At 39.2% G+C, this 24399-nt stretch overlaps 1 long non-coding RNA gene across 1 annotated transcript in view; it reads left to right on the forward strand.

The window, feature by feature from the left end:
* Positions 1 to 24399, forward strand: part of LOC120503825 — a 37729-nt gene that overhangs the window by 9958 nt on the left and 3372 nt on the right. Inside the window, exons 2-3 of the long non-coding RNA XR_005627852.1 lie at positions 13733 to 13759; positions 14143 to 14245. This is a non-coding gene — a long non-coding RNA (uncharacterized LOC120503825). The remainder of the gene's footprint in view (positions 1 to 13732; positions 13760 to 14142; positions 14246 to 24399) is intronic.

The raw sequence follows: 24399 nt of genomic DNA on the forward strand, positions 1-24399 counted from the left end.
ATCTTGTCTTATTTATAGTTTTCATTATGGTTCTGGTATTAGGACAAGGTGTTTTTTTTCTTGTCTGTCCAGAATCAGAAAAGGCATCTGGACCTTTATCAGGCAATTAAGCAGAAGGGCAAAGCAGAAGCAAAATCAGTGTAACTGAATAGCTGAAGTGTGATGGGAATTCTGTCAGAGCTGATCCTTGATGAGTGGTAGCTGAGTAATAATAAGGGTATAGTACTAGGTAAAGTATCAGAAAATATTAAACGAACGGGTTTATCTTGATGTTGCCTTGCTTGTCGTCTTCTTGGATCAGGATAAGAAAGGTGCATGTGTGTGACACTACAAGTTTCTATTAAGTAGTCTTGAGGCATTATAGCTTGGATTGGATAGTCTTTTTAAAAAACTTATTATTATTTTTTATTTTTATAACAATTAAATAGAGGTTTGACCTGGAGTACAATGAGACAGATGGTGTCTAATGGCAAAGTTTTGACACTGGTAGTGATATTAAATTTGGCAAGAAACCAGTTCTGTCTAGGTTCATGTAGATGTACCAGACTGTTTTGGTTTTGGTTTTTTTTTTCCCAATGAAATCATCAATTGTTACTGAGACAGAAGGGAAGACTTGATAAACCTCTGCATTGTCTCAGAAAAAAAATTTCTATTGTTCATATATGCTAACATCCAGTTCTTTGGGCAGGCAAACAGTGTGGCAAAGGGGAAAGAAAAGGAAAAGCAAGACTGTATATTGGGTGAAAATAGAGCCCAAATGCAGATTCTGTTTCATATAGATGAGCAAAACTCAAAGGCTGTCAGGAGTGTGTAGTGCATCAAAGCTGGCTGTGTGTGAAACCAGATGGGTTTGTAGCTGAAACAGTTCTATTTCTGAGGATGTTGAAAACCTGCCCTGACTGAGTGCAACCTACTCCCCAGGGGTGTTCCTCAAGCAGTTCTAGGTCTTGGGGCAATCTCAGGATTCCCCTGGAGCAGCTTGTTGCTAAACAACGAAATGCACTTATTTTTCTAAGACAGAACGTTGTTGACATTTCCGTCTTGCAGGAAACTTGGAGGTGCCATATTTTGACTTCTGTTTAGAATGAAGACTTGTTTGGAAATGTGGGAAGTTCCTCTCTACAGAGCAGAATGTCCAAGTTTTTATCAGCTGTTACAGAACATTGTCGCTCTCTGGAAATTCAGACCTTATACCAGATCTGCAAGGTCAAGTCAGAATTATGCCCTGAATTGTGTTGATCTCTAATTTAGAACTAAGTGTTGAGCAATAGGTTAACTAGTGGGAGTCATTCTTTCTGCAAAAGTGTTCTTCTTCTGAGATAGGAAAAATTTAATCCTTTGTATCATTCTTCTTACTCTTGAAGAAGTCTTGAGGTTGTAATAAGAAATTGTGTTTGGGCATTTAAAAAATCATATTTTTCATTCTTTGAAATTGGATTGAGGACGGCATTTGAATACAAACTTTTTGTGCTGAAGTGTGTCTGAAATTGAGAGTGGCAGATATAAACTAATGGCTATGAGACACCGTAGCAGCAGCTAAAGGACATTTAGCTCCCGCTAATTGTCTCCACTTCCTTTACTGAGGAAAATTGGACTACATTCCTTTACTGAGTCTCTTCTGAAACACTTTTGCTGTGAGACTTCAGGTGACATAGTCTTCCAAGGTCTTCAAACATGGAATTGCTATTGTTTCTCCAAACTTCACAATGCTATTTTGGAGAACTGACCATTAAATCATCTGCAGTCAACTGACTGACCCCGTAGTGTTTTAATGAAATCACTTTCAACAGTCCTTATGAGCAAATTCCGTTGTAAATTTTCTATTTAGGAAGTGTTGTCTACATAATTTCAGATATTTCCCTCAGAGATAGTGCAATTAGTTTCTTCTTTGTATGTCCAGTTGCAGATTTATCTATGATGAAAAATTGTATTACTAGCATCCAGTATCAGTATCCGGCATGCCTTGGATTCCACCATTGATGCTGTTGCCACTATAAAAACAACAACAACAACAACAAAAAAAAAGACCAACAACCAAAAAAACCCTGCAGAGTTAAGAAAAAAAAATCTCAAACAAGATAATGTACATTTAGTTTATGGCACAGCTATGCACCTATATAAAGAATTATGGGGTCTGTTTTTCTCTTTATGAAACTAAGTGATGAGGCATGTCTTGGACTTATTTTTGTTAACATAATTTGAGCAGGTAAGAGCTCTGTGTTTTAGGGGTAAAATTTTGTGTTTATGAATGTTTTTTCTGTGAATGGGTACTTTCCCACAATGAAGCAGCTGGCTGAGTTAGATGAGATCGTCAGTATCCAGGAAGATTTTCCCTGGAAGTTTTTCAGCACTGCAGAGATGGAGAGGTCCCTTGGAAGCTCTTTCTGCTGATACATACTTCAGGCTGTCGGGAGCTCTTTGCTATGTGTTTCTGTAACTTCCACAATCTGTAAACCATACTTGTGTGGTCAAAGTATAGCTGAAATGGAAAGAAGTGTTTGTGAGCTTGTGACTGGACTATTTACAGTTTCATAGAAGAAAACCAGCTTTATCTCTCTAATCCTTCTGCTGGCAGGCAGGACACGAAAAACGAACGTAAGACACTGTACCTATTTATTGCTTAATTTTTCTCCATAAATTCTAACCTTGTGGTTAGAAAACCCAACAAAATCCAGTAATTCTCAAATGTAAACAAGTAGAAAAATAATACTCCAGAGTGCAGGAGTTGTAAGTATCCAAACCCTAAATATGTTAACACAGCTGCATATCATGTGATCCACTGCAGTTGTAACACAAAAATATGTGAAATGTTTGAAAATGTCCAGAATACTGCACATTTCTGATGATCCCCTAACTTAACAAGAGCAAAGCAACAATTAGAAATGTAAATGGAATGAATAAAGAGTTGTGCTGAAATGACACAAACAGCACTTTTCCTTAGCTAACATTTAAAGTTCCAACTAAAGCCCTCCCACAGTAAAGCTGTGTAAGCTAGAGGTCTTGCAATGCTTTCTGAATGTATTACTCTGCCTGTGAGCGATCCAGCTGTGTTTTAAGGCATTCTCATAACCTGTTTGGGTTTTTGGGGAGGTCAGTGTGCCACAGTTCAGTGAGAGGCAGTTTCTTCAGATGTTGCTGAACAAGGTAGCACAGAAGAAGAAACATTCTGGCTGTGCCAGTGTGGTATTTCAGCTTGCTGTTGCTGGTTTCTGAACGTCTTGTCTGTCTTTAAGCGGTGTGTTCTGAATGCAGCTCCACGACTGAAGATGTTTGTGGCTCCTGGGCAATGGCTGGAGTTCTGTGCACTCCAACTCTGCCCTCAGCCATAGCTGGGTTCCTGTGGCAGGTAAAGCAAAGCATTGGTGAGAATACCAGCTGTGTGTGCAACATTTAGAAGCTAAAATTCATCATTAGTCAAGAAGATAACCAGTACACTTTGAGTGCCTAAAGTGCAGTGAAAAGCTCACAGAAAGTCACAAAAACATGGCAGAAAGCAAAACCAATTGCTTAGAGAAGTATTATGGAATTTACTCAGTCATGTGTTATCTACATGCCAGGTCTTCTTTCAAAGACATGATGTTTTTTCCACATAGCTACTGTTTAGTAATAAACTTAACCTTCTGCAAATAGCTTTTTGCCCCTGAGCAATAAATGCAGGATTCAGTTATAATGATAACTGCTGGAGATTAGAAGTTAAGCCTCCATGAAAAAGAGAACAAAGGAAATTAAAGTGTATTCAGTAACATTTACAAAATAATTTTAATTCCATGCAATTTCAAAAGCTATGTTTCCATGTGTTAATAATGTCAAACAAAAAATAGCCCTACTTTTATTTTTCTTTTTTTTCCCCTTTTAAATATATTTTCTTCTCATCTCCGCTACTTGAGAAAAAGTGTCATTCCTTGGTTTAATCCTGCTCAACATTTCCTAAAAGGCATTTTGTGAAGTAAACTTTTCTGCTTCATAAAATTTTTATTTGTTGTATTTTCAACCTCTGATGCTGAAAGAAAGGTATCACCTTCTAGTTATTTGGTACATTCAAAGAAAATGTTGCCAGAATATATGGTGGTTGGTGTTGGCTTTTAACAGGTTTTAACTGTCTCTTCCTAGAAAAGGCATACTTGGAATTAAATTCAGCAAGCTCAGGTGTATAGTTATGGCATCTTTTCTTAGTTCTGGGACAGGGTCTGCTTTGATCCATGCCATTATTCAGCCAATGTGAGTGACTAGTATGAGGCGAAAATGTTTGATATTGATTCTCTGTCATATTAGAAATCATTGCTTTTGATAAATGTTTTGAAAATATATTTTTTTACTGCTATCACTGCCAAGAACCCTGGGTTGACTCAAAAGGAGTGTGGCCAGCTGGCTGAATCAAGTGATTGTTCCCCTCTGCTCTTGTGAGACCCACCCTGGAGCACTGCACACAGTTCTGGTGTCCCCAGTATAAGAAGGACATGGAGCAAGTCCAGAGGGGACCTTGAAGTTGATAAGAGGACTGGAGCATTTCCCCTACAAAGATGGAGAAATTTGGGGTTGTTCAGCCTGGAGAAGAGAAGGTGGTGTGGGGAACTCAGCAGCCTTCCAGTATCTGAGAGAGTCTGCAGGGAAGTTCTTGATCTGGTGCTCTTGGGCAACTTGATCTGGTGGGAGATATCCCGGCATGTGGCAGGGCGGAATGGGACCAGATGGTGTCTAAGGCCCATTCCAACCCTGCAACATTCCGTGGTTCTGTGATTATGGCATCTCTAGAGATGTACAAAAGTTACCAAACAGAAGGGCCATTTCTTCACAAGCTTCATGAATTCAGGTATTTGATACTATGTTTTGCTGCTTGTCCAACCAATGCTTTGTGGAAGCAGTGCCAAGATGCAGAAAAGAGCATAGATTGTAGAAATGAGTAGGAATGGTGCAAAGGCTGGATTTTCTCCAGAACTTTTCTGTAAATCAGGCAGTTGATCTGAGATGCAGTGCCTTGATGCTTCATGTATACAAGCATTTCCAAATATGTGTGCTACAATGAGTATATGTGTGATCAACACGATTTATTATATATAAAAAGTCTTATCTAGAATAGCTTGGTATTATATTTACCAGACTTTTTGCTTTACTAGAGGCAGGATATTCCTGTTTGAAGGATTATTATTTCTCAAAAGTGTGTGTATATCTTCTAGGAAAATAAGAGAAAAACTGAGTGTCAAAAAAGGTCACTTCTGGTATTGAGTGAATTATTTAGGATAATATGATTCTTATCTACCAGAAAATTTAATCTGAGAATACTGGCAGAGGTGGGAAGGAGGTAGGCCTTCTACCTCCTCTCTTGGTGGTTAAGCTGTTTATCTGCAGTGATGGATGCTGTGGTTTAATTCTGCCTTCTGCTCTGGAGATTTGGATCCTGCTGTCCTGTCTCTTGGAATAGGACATGAGCAATTAGCAGCAGTAAGGTCTACTGCAATGTGTTCTCATTTGCTCCTCTTTACACATTTTTGCTTCAGAGGAGCTGTCTGCAGGTCTGATGCCCTCTCTGTCAGGGGCTTGTGCTAGTCAGCTGGCTTTAAAGGTGTTCAGTTTGGTGGTGGCCACTTAAGTGCTGCATGCAAAGTGAACCATTTTCAAAACAAGGGGTGAGAACCTACCTCACGATCCTTCAGTAATGAATCACACGAGCAAAATCAGATCATAGCTCAAATCCATGCCCTGTCCAATCAAGACAAGAATTTGAATCTGTGTTCCTAACTCCGCATAGGAGTATCTCAGCAATTACTCTTTGCATAATTCCAAAATGAAACTGGTCCAATAAGCCACTTCATGCAAACTACTTCAATGATAGTTGGGAGTGAAAGAGCAATAGAGTAAGAATGATTCTTCAGCCTTGTGTTAATGGTACTCACTTTGGAAGCTGTGGCTTCAATACAGTAGGAAGCATGTTTAGTATAACAAAGAGTGAATTGTATATAAAAACTCAGAGAGAAAAATCCCTTTGCAACAATTTTGTAAATCTTGTATTGTATTTCCTTGTCTTTTATGTTTGCGTTTGCCAAATGTTTGCATTTTCCAAAAATGCTTCCTCTTGAGACACATGGAACATTTCATGTCAAATGAAGTACAGTGGGCTGGGTGGGAATGGTAGTGGTTTTGGTGTGGAAACCTGGAAAAATTGTGAATTTGGTTCAGTTTGAACAACATTCCTTTTCAAATGTTTGGCTTGGCAGCTGAACTGAAAAACCAGTTGTTTGACAGCCCTAAGCCCTCTTTTGCAGTTGGACCCTTGTGTTTTACTAGGAAAATTGTAGCATTAGTCCCTGGAGCTGTTCATGCATGGCACAGAGGCATGAAATGGAAATCCCACTAAAATTTAGGGTTGTCTGAATTTTTTGGTACTGGGGGAACTCTGAAGTGAGATTAAATGATAGCATTCACAGTATTTGCATTATTGGACTCTCCAAGGACACACTGTTGTTTTCACAGATTCCCTCTGTCACTCACTTGTCAAAAAGATACCTTTGATCCTTATGGGAAATATTAGGAGGAAAGCTCTTGACTTGTGTGTGTTGTTAGCTGGGAACAGAGACATTCCTTATTTTAACTTGTTCATTCCATGATGTAATGAGAACATTTTAAATGAGGACAAGCAAATTGCAAATTGCAAGCTTTTTCCTAGATGTTGCTTATAATCAAACACACCCAATCATGCTCTTAAATACCTCATAATTAAACATGCAAAAAAAGGGACTTAATTTGAACATGTAAATTAATCACATGTTGTAACAATGGAAATTCATAACTGAAAATCCATTAGCAGACAACGCTGTTCCTCATTCTTTTGTTTATATGTTTATACTAATCACGCAACAGGATTTTTGGTGCATGTCACCCTTTGAAAATCAATTCTGTATCAACTTAGGAGATGTGTTCCCATTTCTATTGTATAGCTTTGCTCTATAAATGAAAATAATTGCAAATTAAGCCCCAAATGTCTAAAGAACAGCAGGAGTGACCATTATTTGATGTATGATGCACATCATGTCATTTCTGTGTCACTACTCTAGGGGTTAAATAAGTATCATGTTTTGGACATCTTAGGAAAATAATAAACAATGTAGCTCATCCAAAAAACATCTGCTCATATTTTCTTTGTTAAATAGTAGACAAATATATTTAAAATGTGTTTTCAATTGTCTGCTAAGAAAATAAGTTTGCATAAAACCCACGCTTTTATCCTGAAAAAAAATAGTGAATTTACCTTCTGTGGCAATTTAGAAAAAGCCAAAATTTATGCACATTGTGTATTTAGCAAGTAAAGAACTCAGTTGCTGTGGTGGACTACATTAAACATAGATGGATGAGAATGAGGTCAGTGGAGTGAACACAAGCTGTACTCCTCAGAGCTACTGTGCATGCACATGGCCTTAAAGATGTTTACCCAGTGGAAGTCTGTACTTGCCTGTGTATTTCAGTGCCTGTGCATGATAGGCCTTGAAGCTTTGCCTAAAAAGCTCTTGTAAAAGAAATATTCTTTTCACATTTGCATTGTGGTTGAACACTGGCAGCACTTGAGTTGACAGGGTGTACCTGACTGTGAGAATCTGAATTCACTGGAGGGCTTGGGCTCTTTATCACCTGATGGCCACCCTGGTCAGCAAAGCCTTTTTCATTGACTTGGATCAGGCCTTGGAATCCCCCTGCATCAGCTAGTGCTTACTCAGTTCAAAATATTGCCTTGAGCTTTTTCACTCATGCAGGAAAAGTTCTTCTCCACTGAACCTCTTCTCTGTTTTTATTGTTTTGATCCTCAGTGTCCTGCTTCGTAAGGTACTACACAGCTGTCTTGGGCTCTGGACTTCATGCCACCCTCATGTAACACCTCCCAGTAGGTGAGCCACTTCCACCCTGTTGCTTTGTTAATCCCTTTTAAATAACCACTTTTTTATTGTGCTACTTACAGGAAATACCTCTCCAGTAATGCCTCTAAATCACTTGCAGCCTAAAATGTTGTCATATGCTTCTTAAACTTAAACCTCCCATATTGCCCTATTCTATATGCTAACACTGTGTCTACACACACACACTGCAGTGAGTTATGGTGAAAATAGGAGGAATTTTTTTAAGGAAAACTTCTCACCTTTTTGCATAAGAAGTGCTAAATTGTGAGGGAAGCACTTGGACATACATGAGAGCTTGGACTGGTCTCCTATCAAACTGGGGTCTAAATAAGGAAGGGGAGCTACACTGTGACAAAGTGCACTAAGTGTGAAGATAGGAAAGCATTCATAAAAATGCAGCAAACAGCTTTGTGATAATTAGTGGGAATGAGGTCACGGCCTGTCTTTCTGTCCTGCATGAACCTTTTCTTTATTATTGTGGCATCACAGCTTATGAATCAAGTTTTTAGTGGACTAGTACCATTTCTCAGTTGTTTTTGCTTTCTCTTTTCTCACAGTAAGATGCAACTTAAATTCCTAAACTCAAAACCCCCAAAAATTCAACCCGCAAGCCTCAGTGGTATTTGGAGTTTATGTATTCTTTAACCGAAGACCTTTGCATAACCAGATACTGGTACATTTTTTAGTGAAATTCTTGAAGCTTTGGACTTAACCACTGCTTCTTGCAGTGATATGCTTGAAAAAATGTCAACTATGTAGCTGTAATGGAGGGCTGTGGAGTTGAGGTATGTCCATTTTCTGGAAGTGGCAGACTGGTGTCAAGGTCTGGATTGACCTTCAGCGGGGTCCTGGCTCCAGCTTGAACAGTCCCATGGTGACATCAGAACTTTGGCATCTATGTTAAAGCATTTTTTGTGTTATTGCCGTTATTTCAGAGAAAAGCTGATGATCTGGCATGAATGAATCTACTACAGACGTATCTGCTGGAGTAAGCAGAGAACTTTAAAGCTTTATGAGTTGTGAATTGCATCATTCATTTTTCATAGGTTATTAATTCTGAAACTTTTCTGTTGCCTACAGCAGTAGACTTGGATGTGTATGGGAGAAGTTCTTCAAATTGTAGGCAAAGAGACTTGAGTTCTGAAAGAACAAAAAGGAAAAATATAGCAAAACCCATGTTGGAACAAGAGTTCCAAAAGTGCTTAAAGAGGCTTGAGAGTGAAAGAAACACACAAAGGGTTTACTAGGCTGGAGTTAAACAGAACTAAGTAGGATTTAGAAATGTACTTAGAAAAAATAATCCTCAAAAGGAAGAGAACAGCATCCCTTTCCACCCAAAATCAAAAAGGAACACTATTAAAATGTTCTTAAACTTGTTCTTAAAGTATTTAGTTTCTTTTAATAACACTCATGATATGTTGGGTAGTCCAAAAGGATTGTGTGTGTATTGGCAAGCCACAGTAGCCTTTTGCATGCTCAGTCTTCATCTAAGTGTGTCTCAGATCTATGTGTGATAAACCTCATTTGCTAAATATGGGAGATAGATCTATTCTATAACACAGATGTTGAGTATGATGTAATGAGAAATCTCATTGTCAGGACCCTTTTACTAAGATATTTCTGAAATTTTGTGATTGCTTTTCTTCTGGATCTTCTGTACAATCTGCATTACCACTCATTTTATTATGGAACACTATTGGGAGCAAGCAGAAATAAAATCCAAGACCAGGCCTTTCTTTTCCATATTTTTTTTTGGATAATATTCTTGTTCAGGTACCGTGAATGGGAACATAATCCATCAAGAAGCATAGGGTTCAGCAGCCAGAGTCTGGAGCAAAATAATCTGGCACTGCTATTCTGGGCAGTGGATCATTTGTGGCTTTAGACAGACAGAGCACATGATCTTTCAATCTCAGTTTCCTTTTCTGTAATGTAGAGTGATGAGAATAATTTAATTCTTATCTGACACAATATTTCTATTTACTATAGACAGATGAAATGGTAAAATGGTATGGAAATAGCCTTAATGAGGATTGTTCAATATCAGATCATATCCATCATTCATAATTTAATTGTTTCAATTTTTTAGTGAACAAACTGAGTTCATAATTGAAGAGACCAAAACATTTAAAGGTTGGATTTGTATTCTGGAGAGTATTCAGAATTTCAAGAAAACTACCCCCCCACTGTTTCATTATGAGAAATATTCTAAAGGCTTTCCAAAAGTTTTGTCTTTATGCAGAACCACAGTCTGTTTATTTCTTCATGCCAAAGATGAGGTTTGGCACAGGATTGTCCCATAGCCTTGCCAAAAGCTCTCCTAAGAGCACACTCAGTTAGTTTATATTACTACTTTTGAGAAAGGAAACATTAAAGAACCCATATTTTTAATACAGTATAAAGGTCCTCTGAAGGCTGAAAATGCCTCCCTCTGGCTCCACCTCACTGCAAAGGACTAGGGTATGTGAGGGAAAAAGAAGTCCTACAGTCAAAGAGCTGCCTCTGTGTGAGGCCTGGGAGCAAGGGCAGCTTCACACTAACCCTCATTTCCCTGCAGGCTACGTTTTCAAAAAGTGCTTCTAAGTGTGGTTGCCCAAGTGGAGGCAACCATGGCTTCATTTTCAGCAAGTCTGGGCACTCTAACACCTGTTGATTCAAGTGAAGATGGACCTAGGCTGTCTCCTGCCAGTGTTTCCAAACTTCTGCAAGCTCAGGGTACTCAGTGTCAGGTCTGCCCCTCTCCCTCTGTGTCCCTGATGCACTGATGCATTGCCTTTGCAGCTTCTATAAAAGGTCACTAAGCCAGAGAAAGGCCATGGTTATTCTATTTATATTATTATTATTATAGCTTACATATAACTTACATTTTCTCTGCTCTTATATCGGTATAACCCGTAACTGATGTCTGGAACCTTGGGCCTCTCCCTGCTACTTAGAAGGATGCACCAGGGGTAATTTTTAATTTTGACTTTGGTATTGTCTTATATATTTGGGAAAGAGAGATTTGAGAGAAATCGAATAATTGTCTGCTAACTCTGCTGCAAAGAGACTGCTGATCACCAAACTATTTCATTTAAATGCAGAGGGTTTATTTTTTACGCTTCTATGAAGTCTTGAAATCTGAGATAATACAAAATTTGAACAAAGAAGGCTATTGTCATAGAAATGACCGAGTCTGTAGGCATGCACAGAGTGAGAGAGCATTTTAGGTGATTTTATGATGATCTGTGCTTTGTAAAAGAAAAATGTGTGTATGTGTACCCCTGCATCTGTGTATGCATTCATCCACTCAGAACTCAGACTGTCCATTAGAAATGGAAGCCAGCTGTTAAAGCTGTCACCCAGCTGTGTATCTGCCTCCTCCTGGGGTGTCCATTCAACCCCACAGGCTGCATGGGGCAGGCACAGTCAGCTATCAGAGAACTCAGCTGAAGCACAGAAGACACTTTTTTTCCATTTGAGTTCCCCACACCATATGGCAGCCAAATTTAATTTTCAAATATGCTTTTTCCCCCCTAATGAAACTGCCACTTCCAGAATTTCATGTTTAATCATCTTGTTCAACCACAATGCTTCTTCTTCCTCCTAGGGAGGAGTCCAAAGAATTTTCATTAGTTGGCTGAATATCTAAATGTTAGGGATGTCTGTAAAAAAATCTGCATATTAAATCTGAATGTCCAGTCTTGCATCAATGGGTTCCTTTTTCTTTCCTGTAAGAATAGCTGTCTTTGAGACCTATCAGAGTTGCACCATTGTGGATCAACCTTCAGTGTCCAGGCTCTTAACACTTTTTATTGAAAGTTAACACTGGAGTTACAAAGCATTTCCAGTATGATGTGAAACTGAAGCCATGCTGAAAATTCTTAAAGTATTCAAAGAGGGGGTTATTTTACAATCTGCAATTATGCTGAATACTGGTGTTTCTGGGCAGAGTAAAAGTGGAAAACTTTAATGGGTAGGTCCTCCTGTCATAACTTCACACTGATACTCAGATGTCAGTCTTTGAAGAGCTTCATCCTCTTTTATGCTGTAAATATTTTGTTTAGTTAACTGGCTGGAGGATTTAAAAGGAAATCAACATGTTCTGTAGACTCAAAGTGAGGACTGTTTATTTGTACATTCTGACTGCCTGCATATTACAGGCCAAAAAATATTCCTCTGTCACATCTGCACTGAGCCCAATTCCTTCCATGTTTGATTAAAATGTTCCCTATAAATGTAAACTTGTGAACACAATTTCTTTTGTACTGATGTTGATTTTGAAAAACAGTTACTCTGAGCTTAAAATTAATAAAATACCATATCCTATGGTACTGAATTCTCTGTTTTTCTAATGAGGCACTAGCTCTAGTTGAAACCTCTCCAGTGTCTAGGAAATTCCCAACAGCACAACACTAGTAGATTCTCTGAAGCCTAATAGGTTATGTTCATGCTAAACCTTTAATTTATTAGGGTTAAAATTCTTATTAACACCATTCTGTTCACATCCAATGATTATCCTGCCTGTTGTTAAGAACCTAATTGTTTTTGAGGTGCCTGTTTTTATCAGATGTAGTTGGAATTGGTGATCTTGTCCAAAATATTATTGAAGGGGTAATATGCATGGGAGCCCTCATGCAGCCAAAGCTTGACTGCATGAGATCTGCTTCCCTAGGAAATCTGGCACCTGTTAGACATATCTGAAATTCTGTGGATTTTTGGTATTCTATTCTCACTATTCATTAGAGGAGGAGAGATAAAGTTTCATCAGATGCAAATCATCATTCCCAGAGGACATCAGCAATGACCGATGGAGCAATTTCTTTCTGACATTCTGGCTCTTTCTGGGGCTGTATTGCATCATGGTGGGTCTTTGATATATGTGTTTGAAATACACTGGCCTGATAGACTGGAAACGAGAGTTAGTAAATAGTTTAATTTTTTGTCATGTTTTCAAAGTACTTCCTTATGTCAACAGCCAATGGGCAGGATGCAAGTGAAATGCTGAGACTCTGTTTGCCTTGACATCTGTTTGTATTTGCTATATCTGAAGATGCTCCTAGATCTTGTTACAAAAATACTTTTCATTTAGAAATTCAGACCTCCTCTGATGTAAGCCCCAAACATTTCCATTTCTAAGTGCAAGAAGTTGATCCCTATGTAATTATGAAGTGATGCCAGTTTCTAACCACACTACCTTACCTACCCTAGTCCTTTGGAAATGTTTTACTTGCAACAACTTTATATACCAAACATGTTTGTTTAATGAAAATGTTGTTATGATAACTATAAACAACATATTTTTTATATGACGAATGTTTTCATGAAGTTGGTTTCATTTTCACAGGTCACTGCTTCCTTTTCAAGCCTCACAAACAGTTTTCTCAATCATTTTGGGCACTGAGTTGGTACCTCAGCACTTGGATCTGTGTCATATGATTTGATCTTCTTTTCAGTGTTCTCCTATTTGTCCCTGTCCATGTGCTGTTTATACTGACACTTTTTTTCCCTTCATGTGTCATTTTATGACAGTGTTTCTCCATGATGTGCTTGCTAAAATAAGTGAGATATCTGGAGAAAAATTAGACTCTTTTTGTGGAAAAAAAAAGTCTGATCAATAGGCTACCTAGAAAGTAAGTAGTTGTACTTTTTCTGATTTCTTATGTGTGTGTTGTTATCTTAAAATCTACATTCATTACTTTATCTACAACATAAAGCATATTTTGTAAATGAGCTTAAACACTCTATCAAATTGTAATTATTCATGAATAGTCTCTCTTTATTGCTAATGATATGCATCACACAGAGTTTGATATACTGGTTATACAAATAAAGTTCATCTGAGGTAACACAGTTTATTCCTTTCTCAGGCATCCAGCCTGGATCTCAGCTGCAAAGTAAGTACCTCTCCACATCTCATTACCAAAATAGCAACCTTCTTAATCCTTTGCTGTGAAGAACAAAGGTTCGATTCAGTCTCTGGAGCAGAAATAGGATCTTATTAATGCACTGGCAACTACAGTGTTGTTATTTTTGTTAGAAAAGAGAGAAACAGGAATTTGCTGATATATGTTAGATTAAGGGCTGTTATTGTTTTGAGATTAATTGGATTGTTAGCTGGGCCTTTCCGATGTCAGCTGAAAATCTACAAAATACCTTGCAAGTTATTATTCTGGATGAGATCAGGAGCTACTTCCTGGAAATTCACTTCTATTCTTTGTATTTGTTCTGAAAGAATCACTGAGGCTATCAGTTAAATGGTGTATTGTTTACTGTGCAGGGAGAAAAGTTATTGAGTCGGTCTTGCCTGGAGTGCTGGCCCTGCTGGACTCAACCCACTTGCCATCCAGTGGATTAAAGCTGAGACCCAAGCCACCAGCAAGGTACCTCCTGCTCAGCCTTTGGGGAGGTCTGTGCTTTGGCCAAGTGTCAAGGCTTGAACGTGTTACAACTGACACATGAATTCACATTTTGGAGTGTTAGAGCTTCAGTGATGTTTTATGGAGTCTTTTCTTTCTTTCAAAATATTTGCTGTCATGTAGTGTTGGGCTGCAGTGGGCTGTAGCATTTGGGATCCCTGTGGAGTAGACTGTCTCGGCAGCTCATCAGGATAAAAGTTGAAATTAGGATTGCAGAGAAGAGCCAGAGAAATTCCTCTTGGTGAATTAAATGTTGTTGAGCTCGAGGACCTGGAAAAGGGTTAGTGATGTATCTGGGTGAGCTCCCAAATTGGTATGAATGACAGGCATAGAAGGTATTGCTCAGAGCAAAAATAAATGCAGTGTAACTGATCTGTTGAGACCAGCAAACAGTTTCTGGAAATGACTGGTGCTTGATAATTTTTAGTGATAGGCAAATGGCATACTCCAAATTACGTGTGGTCCATTGTGTAATTCTGTGTGGGTGTGGACCTTTGCAGGTTATTGGCCTATGCCACCTGGCACAAAATGTGTTTGTTTAAGTCTTAGCATGTAGAACTTTGGGTGTTTGTCTTCATGTGTATGTGAAAGGTTCAGGGTTAAGTGAGGGAGAACGAACCAGAAACTGAGATCAGCAGAAGCATTCTGGATAACTGTTCCCAGGCCTGAGTAATGAAGACCAGTAAGATGGCATTTGCAGTGAACCTCAGCTCTCTGCTTCTATTCCTCATGGTTAGGACAAACCCTGTGTTTGGCCTCCAGGAGATATGACAAGATATGTCTATTGATGGAGTATGTAGTCTGAGACTTGTGGCTTGAGTATGTGAGCTTTTATTTGTGAGTGGGAAGAGATTTCTGAGCGCTAATTCTAAGGCAATTATGTAGTATTAATTGCTAATTTATCCTGATTGTCCATGTCACCAGAAGGCTTTAAGTATCAAGTTCTGATAGAACAAGAATGTTTGAAGTACCAGTAGGGATATTTGGGCCCAAGCCTGTTCTCTGTTATACCACTGCAAAGTTGGGATACTTGTATTGACTTCTGAGTGACAGAGCAAAGCAGGACTGGACCTGAGAGACGAAGCTGTGAGTTGCCTGTGTGTGCCTTGGGCAGTGAAGCAGCTGACTGAAGAAACAGCTCATGTACTGCTTGCATTTCCCCTTGATGATTTCCAGCTGTCCTCTTATCCCTGGCATGCAAAACATTAATTAGTTTCAGCTTATGAAAATAAGTGAGAGGCAGTGTGTGCTACCCACCTTATAGTGCTGCACATAAACAAGACACTGCAAACAATGAATTGTGATCACAAATGCTAAGTGACGTTGTTATTAAGCCAGGGGCTGAGTAAAAAGAAAGTTCCTTTGTTGCTGAACATAGTCTAGATGGTTTCTCAGCCTGTGCAATAGAGGAAGACATGCTTACATGTGGGAGATCAGTGTGTATTGCATCTAGACTATATATCACAGTGTCACAGAAATCATGCTTTCGTTTCTCAGTATTAGCTGAGGCAAGAGAAAGAAAAGAGCTAAATAGGACAGTAAATGAAGAAGGCAGTATTTATGTTTTTTTCAACCTGTAAACATATATTGATAGAATATTAAAAGTTTGGGGGGTTTTGTCATTATAGTTCTTGCATGTTTTCAGATTAGGATTCCTAGATGGTTTGTCAGAGTATATGAAGAATTTGTAGGTATAAAATGTATCCAAAGAATTCACACACCTTAATTTTCAAACCTGTTAGTTTATTGTCACAACACAAGACCGACTAAATATATTTTTATGCTGCTGCAAAAGATCTGCCACTACCCAGGCTGAAAAGAAAGTATTAGCAGAGAGTAACTGAAATCAAGAGATGCAGGAGAAAATGCATTGAGCAAAGCATAAAAATCCCAATGTCTTAACACCATTGCTAGTCCTAAAGAAAGATTTTCTGAATTGGATGGAGTGCTACAGACTCTGTTTAAAGCAAATTGAAAAGGACAAACTCAAATTTAAGTGTATACTAGAGACAGTGGACAAGGTTATGCAAAAGTTGGAATATGTATGGATGCTGCAGTCATGATGGAAGAATTTCTGCAAAAAGGAAAAGAAGGTGTTGACAGGCTGGTGTTGCCCAACTAGAAGTGTTGTATAAGCCTGGAGAAATTATCCCTATGATTTAAAAATATAAATAATAAATGAACTACAGATACTTGCATGGACAAGAATGAGTCTGAACAAATATACTACTAAAAAACAAAGATTACTAAGATTACTTGGAAAATGAATCATAGTGGGGTCATCAAAAACCAAAATTAGATGAATTGTGGTTGAAAGATTAAATAGGTTTTTTGGTTTTGGTCATAGAATGTAATTGGGATGAAGTTCTGTTATGGTGGTGGAGGAGAAAACTGAGACAAAAGAAGGAAATGTTTGGAAGGGAGAAGTTACTTGTATGACTTCTCTGTCTTACATTTAACTCCTGATGCCATCTGAGTTCAGAAGTGCTGAAGATATCCAAGTAGGTAGTTTCCACTTGATCTATTGCATTAACCTAGATATGCAGTGGGTAGAGGTGGCAGACAAACTTACTGTTATGTGTTTTGCTGTAAAAATGGTGAGCGAAAAGCAGCCCAAGATCTAGAAAGGGCTGGAACAGACGTGATGGAACTGCACAGTAGGCTGGGACTGTAGCTGAAAGTGGACAACATTCAGAAGCAATCCAGTTGTTATCTCCCATTTCTGCATTTTACTATAGAAAGATAAAGCAATAGGATTTTTGTGCATTGTAGAAAGTTTAATTCTATGAAAGCATCTGGTGTTTATCTAATTGCTAAGATGGGCACTGTTGTAGGAAATCTCATGTGTTGCCTATGATCTTAATCAGAGGGTTTTCAGACCGCAGTGTTGAATTTAAATATGCCTATCTTGTCCATTCAGTAATACTTTGTGAGGTGATGGTACTCCTTGTCACCCTCCAGGATATGGGAAATTACATTAATGAAAGGAGTTTGGTAGAGCACATGTGGTTTTATGTTTTCTTGAGGAGACAAATCCTGAAGGAACACATGCTTTTGAGCAGGAGATCCCTCTGTCTTCTTAGTGGAGCAAGACTTATTGTGAAGTCAGAAAAGTGTCAACCAGGAAGAGTTTTGATACTCAAAATAAGGAATAATCATATCAATCCAGAAAGCAAAGGAAACTACCATGCTCTGGCAGTCTTTCCAAGTTAGTGAGCAAAGCCAGCCTTTACTGAACTGTGAGAATATTGCTCAAGATCATCCTGCATTTCTACTCCTAACTGTTTGAAGGTATGTCTACTCAGAGTTTGGCAGGCACATATGAACTGACTCTGTCCATGTTCCAGGCTGGCTGGGTGAAAGCTGCCTGGGAATGGGAATCTGTGTAGCCATCATTAGTATGTGGCTGAGCCTGAACTGGTAAGTTCTGCTGGGAAGCAAAGTATATTAGTTTGGGATAAGAATTAGCAGGTTGCAGTTACCAGACTTTAGGATCAGAGGCAGCTTCTACCAGGGCATTTTGGAGCATTTGCAGATGGAATTGCATCTTTTTGTGAATCTGCCATGGAATTACATCCTTAATATGTTAAAAGGGTTAGCCAGATGTGATCTGGAAAAATGGTGCCCTAAAGACAGGACATTTTAAAAAGAAATTTTGAGTAAAAATCCAGTGCCAAATTCCAACTTTAGCAATTTGCTTTTGGGTGCTTTCTCTCAGGTCTAAGGATTGATGTATGCTAGTGTTAGAGGGAAAGACACAAAATTGTATATTTGAATCTAAACCCAGCTGGTCCATGGAAAGGACTGTGCACAAATGAGCACCTTGCAGTAATAGCTGCCTGAATTAAATGTCCTTCCCTATACAGTCCATTACACAAAACACTTGTTCCTTTGTTTACAACGAATGGAAAGTGCTAATGGCAGCTGATTTATCTGATGTCTCAGGCTTCTGAGTCACTTAGGTACTTTTGAAGATGTTCTCTTTCAAATTAATTTCTATAATTTATTTCCATGCGTCTGATTTTCAGAAAAAAAGCTCTGTTCCTAATAAATTCATGAGTGTTTAAAAATTATTTTGTCCTTAGCCTCAGGAGTCCATTAGTTGCCGTGTTCTGGAAGCAAATGAAAACAATGCGTTCTGTAGGATATAAAACTATTTCTAACTGTGCCAGTGGATCACTGCAATCATTAGGTTAATACCAACTATTATCATCCAGGATGCTCATCTGGTTTTACTGAGCTTTGTTAACAAAATGGAAATTATTAAAGTCATCCTGTCTGTCCCTCTAAAGTTCTGCCTGTGAATGAGTCACTGTTTTACAAATGGGTGTTGCCAGACACTGATATTGAATACGGCTCCAGCCATCAGAGCTCTGGGTCCAGCACAGCATTCTTGGAGTCCAGACTGGAACACTGAAATTCCCATTGAAATCTGTGGGAATTCTGCATGGCCAAAGCCCAGCTACCTTTATGGCTGGCTGAGGCAGCTTAGAGAGAGCTGTAGTTCTATGCATGTAGTAGCCTGGGGACTCAATATGAATTTCATGCATCTCTTCACTTAGTCACTTGAAACCCAAGATGGAATTGAGGATACCACATTCCACTTAGGCTTTGTTTGCTTTAGGTCAGCTGAGTGCCCACTGCTGCCTCTGGACGTGACACCTTCCACCCCACTGGCAGAGCTGCTGCTGTGGTTTCTCTGCTCCCTGGACACAAGAATTATTTGCACAGAGCAGTGTGTCAGCTGCCCTGCCCTGCCTGCTGCAGTGGTCTTGGCTGGCTGCACCAAGGGTGAAACATGCTTCAGCCTTTTCACAGACGTGGAGCTGTTTGCATGTCCCTAAACTAAAGAGCTCCCAAAGATCTTCTTGTGGAGCTGCTCACAGTAAGCTGTGTCTTATGGGCAAGGTTGACCCAATAGTTAATTCTGCTTGTTTGCCTCACATATGAGACAAGGATTGAATAGTCCTGGCTTTGGGGAATTTCACATCTGGATTCAAACTCTTTATGGCTACTGTTCCCTAATCTGTGCCATGGGTTGTTCCCAAGTCATAGTTCTGTACTTTTCCAAGCTTTGTGTTTCATATCGTCCCCTCGGGGTCATTTGTAAAAGTGGGAGGGCCAGATTGGTAGTTGCAAGAAAGAGAAGTCTCATCACTGACGTCAATGCAGCTCTTCCATTTTAGCAAGGGATCAGGCCCATCTACCAGTGTCACGGTCTGCTGGGGAGGAGGGGAGGCAGCCTCAGAAGTGTTGGGTTTGCAGTTCGCCAAGTGACAAACAGAGAATCTGAGTGCGGTAGCCAGGCATGTTACAAAACACACTGTTGGAGAGACAGCTCTCTCTGGAGGCTTCAGTCTTGATTTACTTACTCCTGGTTGTTGTCCTGATATTCCATGGCTTTCAGACAATTTAAAAAAAACCCCTCAGTATATGGCCTTCTGTGAGGATAATTGGCTGAGACCCCTTGTGGGATTTCTGGGTGGTTTCATGTGGTATAGGAGGCCAGTTGTTGGCATAGCTGCTTTTGTGCAGCTGGGTAAGGCTGTAGTGGAAAATCCAAGGCTGGTTGCTCTGTGTTACCAAATGTATGACTACACATAGGTTTAAAGTAATTTAAAGCTTCCAAATATTTAGAAATCTTCAGATATTTTAAATAATTTTGAAAGCATGAATTTAAGGGAATAATGCTGAATTGAAAGGAAGGGAGTCTGAAAAATGAGTAAGGCAAAAAAGAGCTAGGGTTTTCTCAGGTGCAAAGGGGAGTAGAGGAAGGGGGAAAGACCACAGAGCCTTTCAGAGATACACTAGTGCTGTTCCCAGAACTCTGCCTGTTTTGTGCATTTCTTCTCCTTTGCTTTTGCTCATCTGAGCAGTTTCTCCAGAAATCAGCGACTGGAAACACATAACAAGTAATTCTCTTTGCCAGGTAAATGGGAACAATAGTTGAGTGGGAAAGAATGAATCACTGCCATTAACAAGAAGACTAGGGTTGCTCTCATCATCAACACAATGCAGTGTCTATTCTCAAATGTCAGGGCTAATAACTCACCATTTACAAATTAGACTTAACCCCCTCCCACACAAACCCACATAGCCCTTGCTAGCCTTCAAGCTTAGGTTATAGTTGCCTTTCTCTGAGGGCTACCAATAAAACCTTCAAAATACATATCCTCCAGACAGTCTGACTTCTTTCAAGATCAAATACTCCTCCCCTTTTCCCTTTGGATTTTGTTTTAATTACAGCTACATCACTGAAAATGTGGAAAACCCATCTAAAGCCCTAATTATCCTTAATGTAAGAGGGCCATTATTGTCTACAGATGAAATGAATAATACAACCAGTAAGAAAGATTCCAAAGTTTTGATTACCTTAATAAATTCCTAAAAGTGAAGGAACTCACAGATCTTTATCCAATGCAACCACAAATTATTAATGCAGGTGGGAGTATCAAAAGCTAGAGTGTTTCGGCTGGCATCTTACAGCATCTGTTGAGATGGTGTTTTTCATCCAGTGTACTGACGGATTATAGCTATAGCTGCCCAGAAAAGGTGTGACAAGGATGCCAGTTTCCTAGATAACCATCATGTAGGTGTAGAACATGAGATGCTGCTAATTTCAGATGCTCATCAGGATATTAATAACCTCCATACTTTGAAAGTAATGGGCTTGTTTGAATTCCTGGTCCTGAAATATAGACAATATCTAGGATATGTTTTTCATTCTGAATGGCTTGTAAAGTGAAGTTAAAGCAGGTAACTGGAAAAAAAGATGCAGAAACAAATTTGGGACTTGTTAGTAGAGTCCACTTAGCAAATTCTGATTGCCCAGTCCAACACCAGCAGTTTTTCATTAATGAATAAATCATTCTTTCTTTGTAGATTGAGAATTCTTCAAAGTGATTTACATGCAGTTCTTAGCACAGCTGTTTGCTGGGGGTGTGTGCTCTGTGTGGGGGATCTATCAGCAGTCTGGCTACCTCTGTGTGATCTTGGGTAAGGCCTGGATAAAAATCAAAGGCCAGATTGTTCTGTTTTTCCAAATGTGTTGCCTGGGGCCTGCTAATTAATAGAATGTCTAGGAATGTCATACATCTATTGAAAAAAAGTGTCTCTTGAAAATTGCTATTGTTTTAATTGAATGTTGTCATTTTCACATAGTGACCAATATCTCAGCCTACCAGTCTTCTTGCAAGAGCAAACTGGAACATGGGAAAACTGGACACTCATAGGAAAATGCTGTCTGTTTTTAAGTTATTTTTTAGCATAAGTCTCACACAGTCATAAATGCTCTCACATGTTGACTGGGGGCCTTATCCTGAAATCCAGACTTGTGTTTCATTCTTATGAGTTATTCCAACATAAACCAGTGCTGGAGGCTGACTGTAAACAGGGGTTAGAGAATTGAGTTTGATTTTGACCTAGCAATGGAGCATAACTCTGGAAACATTTGCCGGAGATACGGCACTTTGTGTCACGGACAGGCCAGCAGAAATCTGAGGTTGTGCATGGCAGTAGGCATGCAGGGATGTCTACCAGTAAGTGCTTGCAGGATTGGGTGGTAGGTGGTCCTAGTTTATTTGCTGTTTTAACAAAAATCTGGGATTTGTTATGGAGTGAGTTAGTTCCTCTGGGAAAGGTGGGTGTAACTTGTCAGGACATGAAGGATAACTAACCTCAGACATTTGGGAAGTTGTGTGTGTGTGTGTGTGTGTGTGTGTGTGTTTTGATGCATATGATTTTGTTATGTAAAATAGTGAGGCTCACCCCCTGCTCTGCCTGTGGGTTTCTGCACAGCTCTTTTGAAGAAGGGTAGCTCATATGATGAGGTGAGAAAGAAGATGAATGGAAATAGAAACCAGGAGGAATCACTTCTTCAGCTGAATAGTTATAAGTGCTTCTAGAAATCAAATTTTTTTGTCCTGTTTCACTGGGCATATACAGGGAAAAAGAAAAATGATCTAAAGGTTACATCTTGATTTTTACAAATTTATTTGGCCATAATTTATTTGTACATGATGAGAGACATTTTTTATGATATCTAACTGTCAGCATTCCCCCAATGCACCACATGCTGTCAAAAGAAGTTAAAATTCTTCTTTTTTCTTCTCTGTGTAAGTCTTGGATTGGAAGCTGTTTTCATTTGATTGGTTTCTACCAGTGCATTAGAGCAAAGGTGTGTGCTTTGGACCATGGGTATAATTTTGAAGGCTTCTTATGTTGAAAACTCTCTCAGTTGGCAAATAGATCATTCAGTGCTATATTTTCTGGAAACCCAGCAAAGATGATGGCATTTTGGAGGCGGAAAGAAGCAATAGGGAATGAGGGGGAGTATCTTTTTATCTGTCAAATGCAGTTGTGGTATCTCTGCAACACTGCGCTTTAAGTGCAGTGTGCTGGTCTTGGCTTTTATGAGAGTTCTGGAAGAGTTTTGTGCACTGCACAGTCTGATTGACAAAGAGGTTTTCTGTCCTCACATGACCTTCTTTTAATTTAAAAAAAATTCAATAAAAGTTCAGCCACACAGCAAGGGATGAATTTAAAGACTGCACACCATGTGACAGTGGTAAAACTTTCATAATAGCCGTCATATTTGTTGGTTTAAAAATCAACTTCATTGTCATAGTTAATAGTTTGCAGCTGCTGTAGAACAGAGGCAAATTGCTATGTATGTGTCAGCCTTAAATGCAAGTAAGATCCACTGACTAGGACGACTCGGTTAGTTTTTCCTATCTATTGGTAGTATTGCTGATCATCATCTCTACGCGATGAGAGGATTTCATTGCCACATTTCAGCACTGCTGAGCTGATTATGTGATCTTGCAAGTAAAATAAACTTGTTTTCAGTGTCCTGCCAAAATATACTCCACAACATCCCATTAAAAAGGCTTCCAGGGTCATGCATAAGTAGGTGCAACCCTCTGCAAATCTATGGGATATCATCAGCATTGATTTAACTAATGAGGGTAAGTTATATGAAAAGTGTTAAAGAATAAGAATTTAGCACCTAATGTGAAGCTCAGTAATAAAAACCTTTTTGGAAGATCACAAGGTAAGTTCTCTGCCAACTTATAACACATGAAAGTAGTTATAATTTCCACCAGGTTTGTATCAGATGGGAATGGGAAGTAGATGAAACAATTCTGTCTCTGTCATGCTGGTGATGTGCAGAAGGTGTGTAAAGTCAAAACAGTCCAGTGGTCAAAGTGTAGCAAGCAGGCTGGACAGGCAGAGGAATATGTGAAGTGTCTGTTGATTATCCTGGACTGAAGTCTATCCAAGAAAGCCTCCCTATGGCATTGGGAGTTGTGGCAACCATAGGAAATTATGTCAAAAGGGATCTGTTTTTCACTTAGGATGGGCAAAGGTAGTGTTATGTAGATTTAGGCAGATACTACTTTACTTCTCCTTCTCCCCACAATATCTGTTGTTAAAGTAGAACTGAGTTTAAACTGTGGACCTAAGGCTCTAGAATGATGTGTGAGGGGTATCCCTTTGAAGTGATCTCAGAAGGACTGTGGTTATTTTAAAGCAGGGCATCCCTTGTTGTTTCAGTCTCTGTGGAGAAGTCATGGAGTTCAATAGCTGCAGGTCAGGCTGCCCAGGATGCTGTGTTCTCATGGCTGAGGGTCAGCTTCTCCTTCAAGAAAGTAAATAGTAGAGGAGCAAAAAAGGCTTAATGACTGAGCTTACAAGAAGACAGTACTTTTAATGCTCAAGTCAAAGACTCAGAGTTTAAATGGTGGGAAAATTTCCCCAGGGAAGAGGCAGCCCACGCAGTCCTGCACTGGATTACTGTTAGTGCTACTTCACTTATTTGGTTGAGATTTCTCATGTGTTTCCTGGGCCAGAACCTGACCCTCAGGTCTCATTTACAGTTCAGAGAATTTCAGTTTGGCATTCCTATGAACATTGTGTAATTGCAATAATTTCAACTCTTGTTATTCCTTCAAACTTGGATAATTTGTCAATGTGCTAGTTTATTTTATTCACATAGAGACCGTCACTAGCACTGAAGTCTAAAGTAAATACATGGGATATCTAGTTAATCTGCATGTTTTTTTTTCTGCAGGCCCTCTGTCTTTATTGGTTTGTGGAGGTTGCTTTGTTTTACAAAC

This window comes from Passer montanus, unplaced genomic scaffold, assembly GCF_014805655.1.
Source record: "Passer montanus isolate IOZ18808 unplaced genomic scaffold, ASM1480565v1 scaffold27, whole genome shotgun sequence".
Classification (NCBI taxonomy): Eukaryota; Metazoa; Chordata; class Aves; order Passeriformes; family Passeridae; genus Passer; species Passer montanus.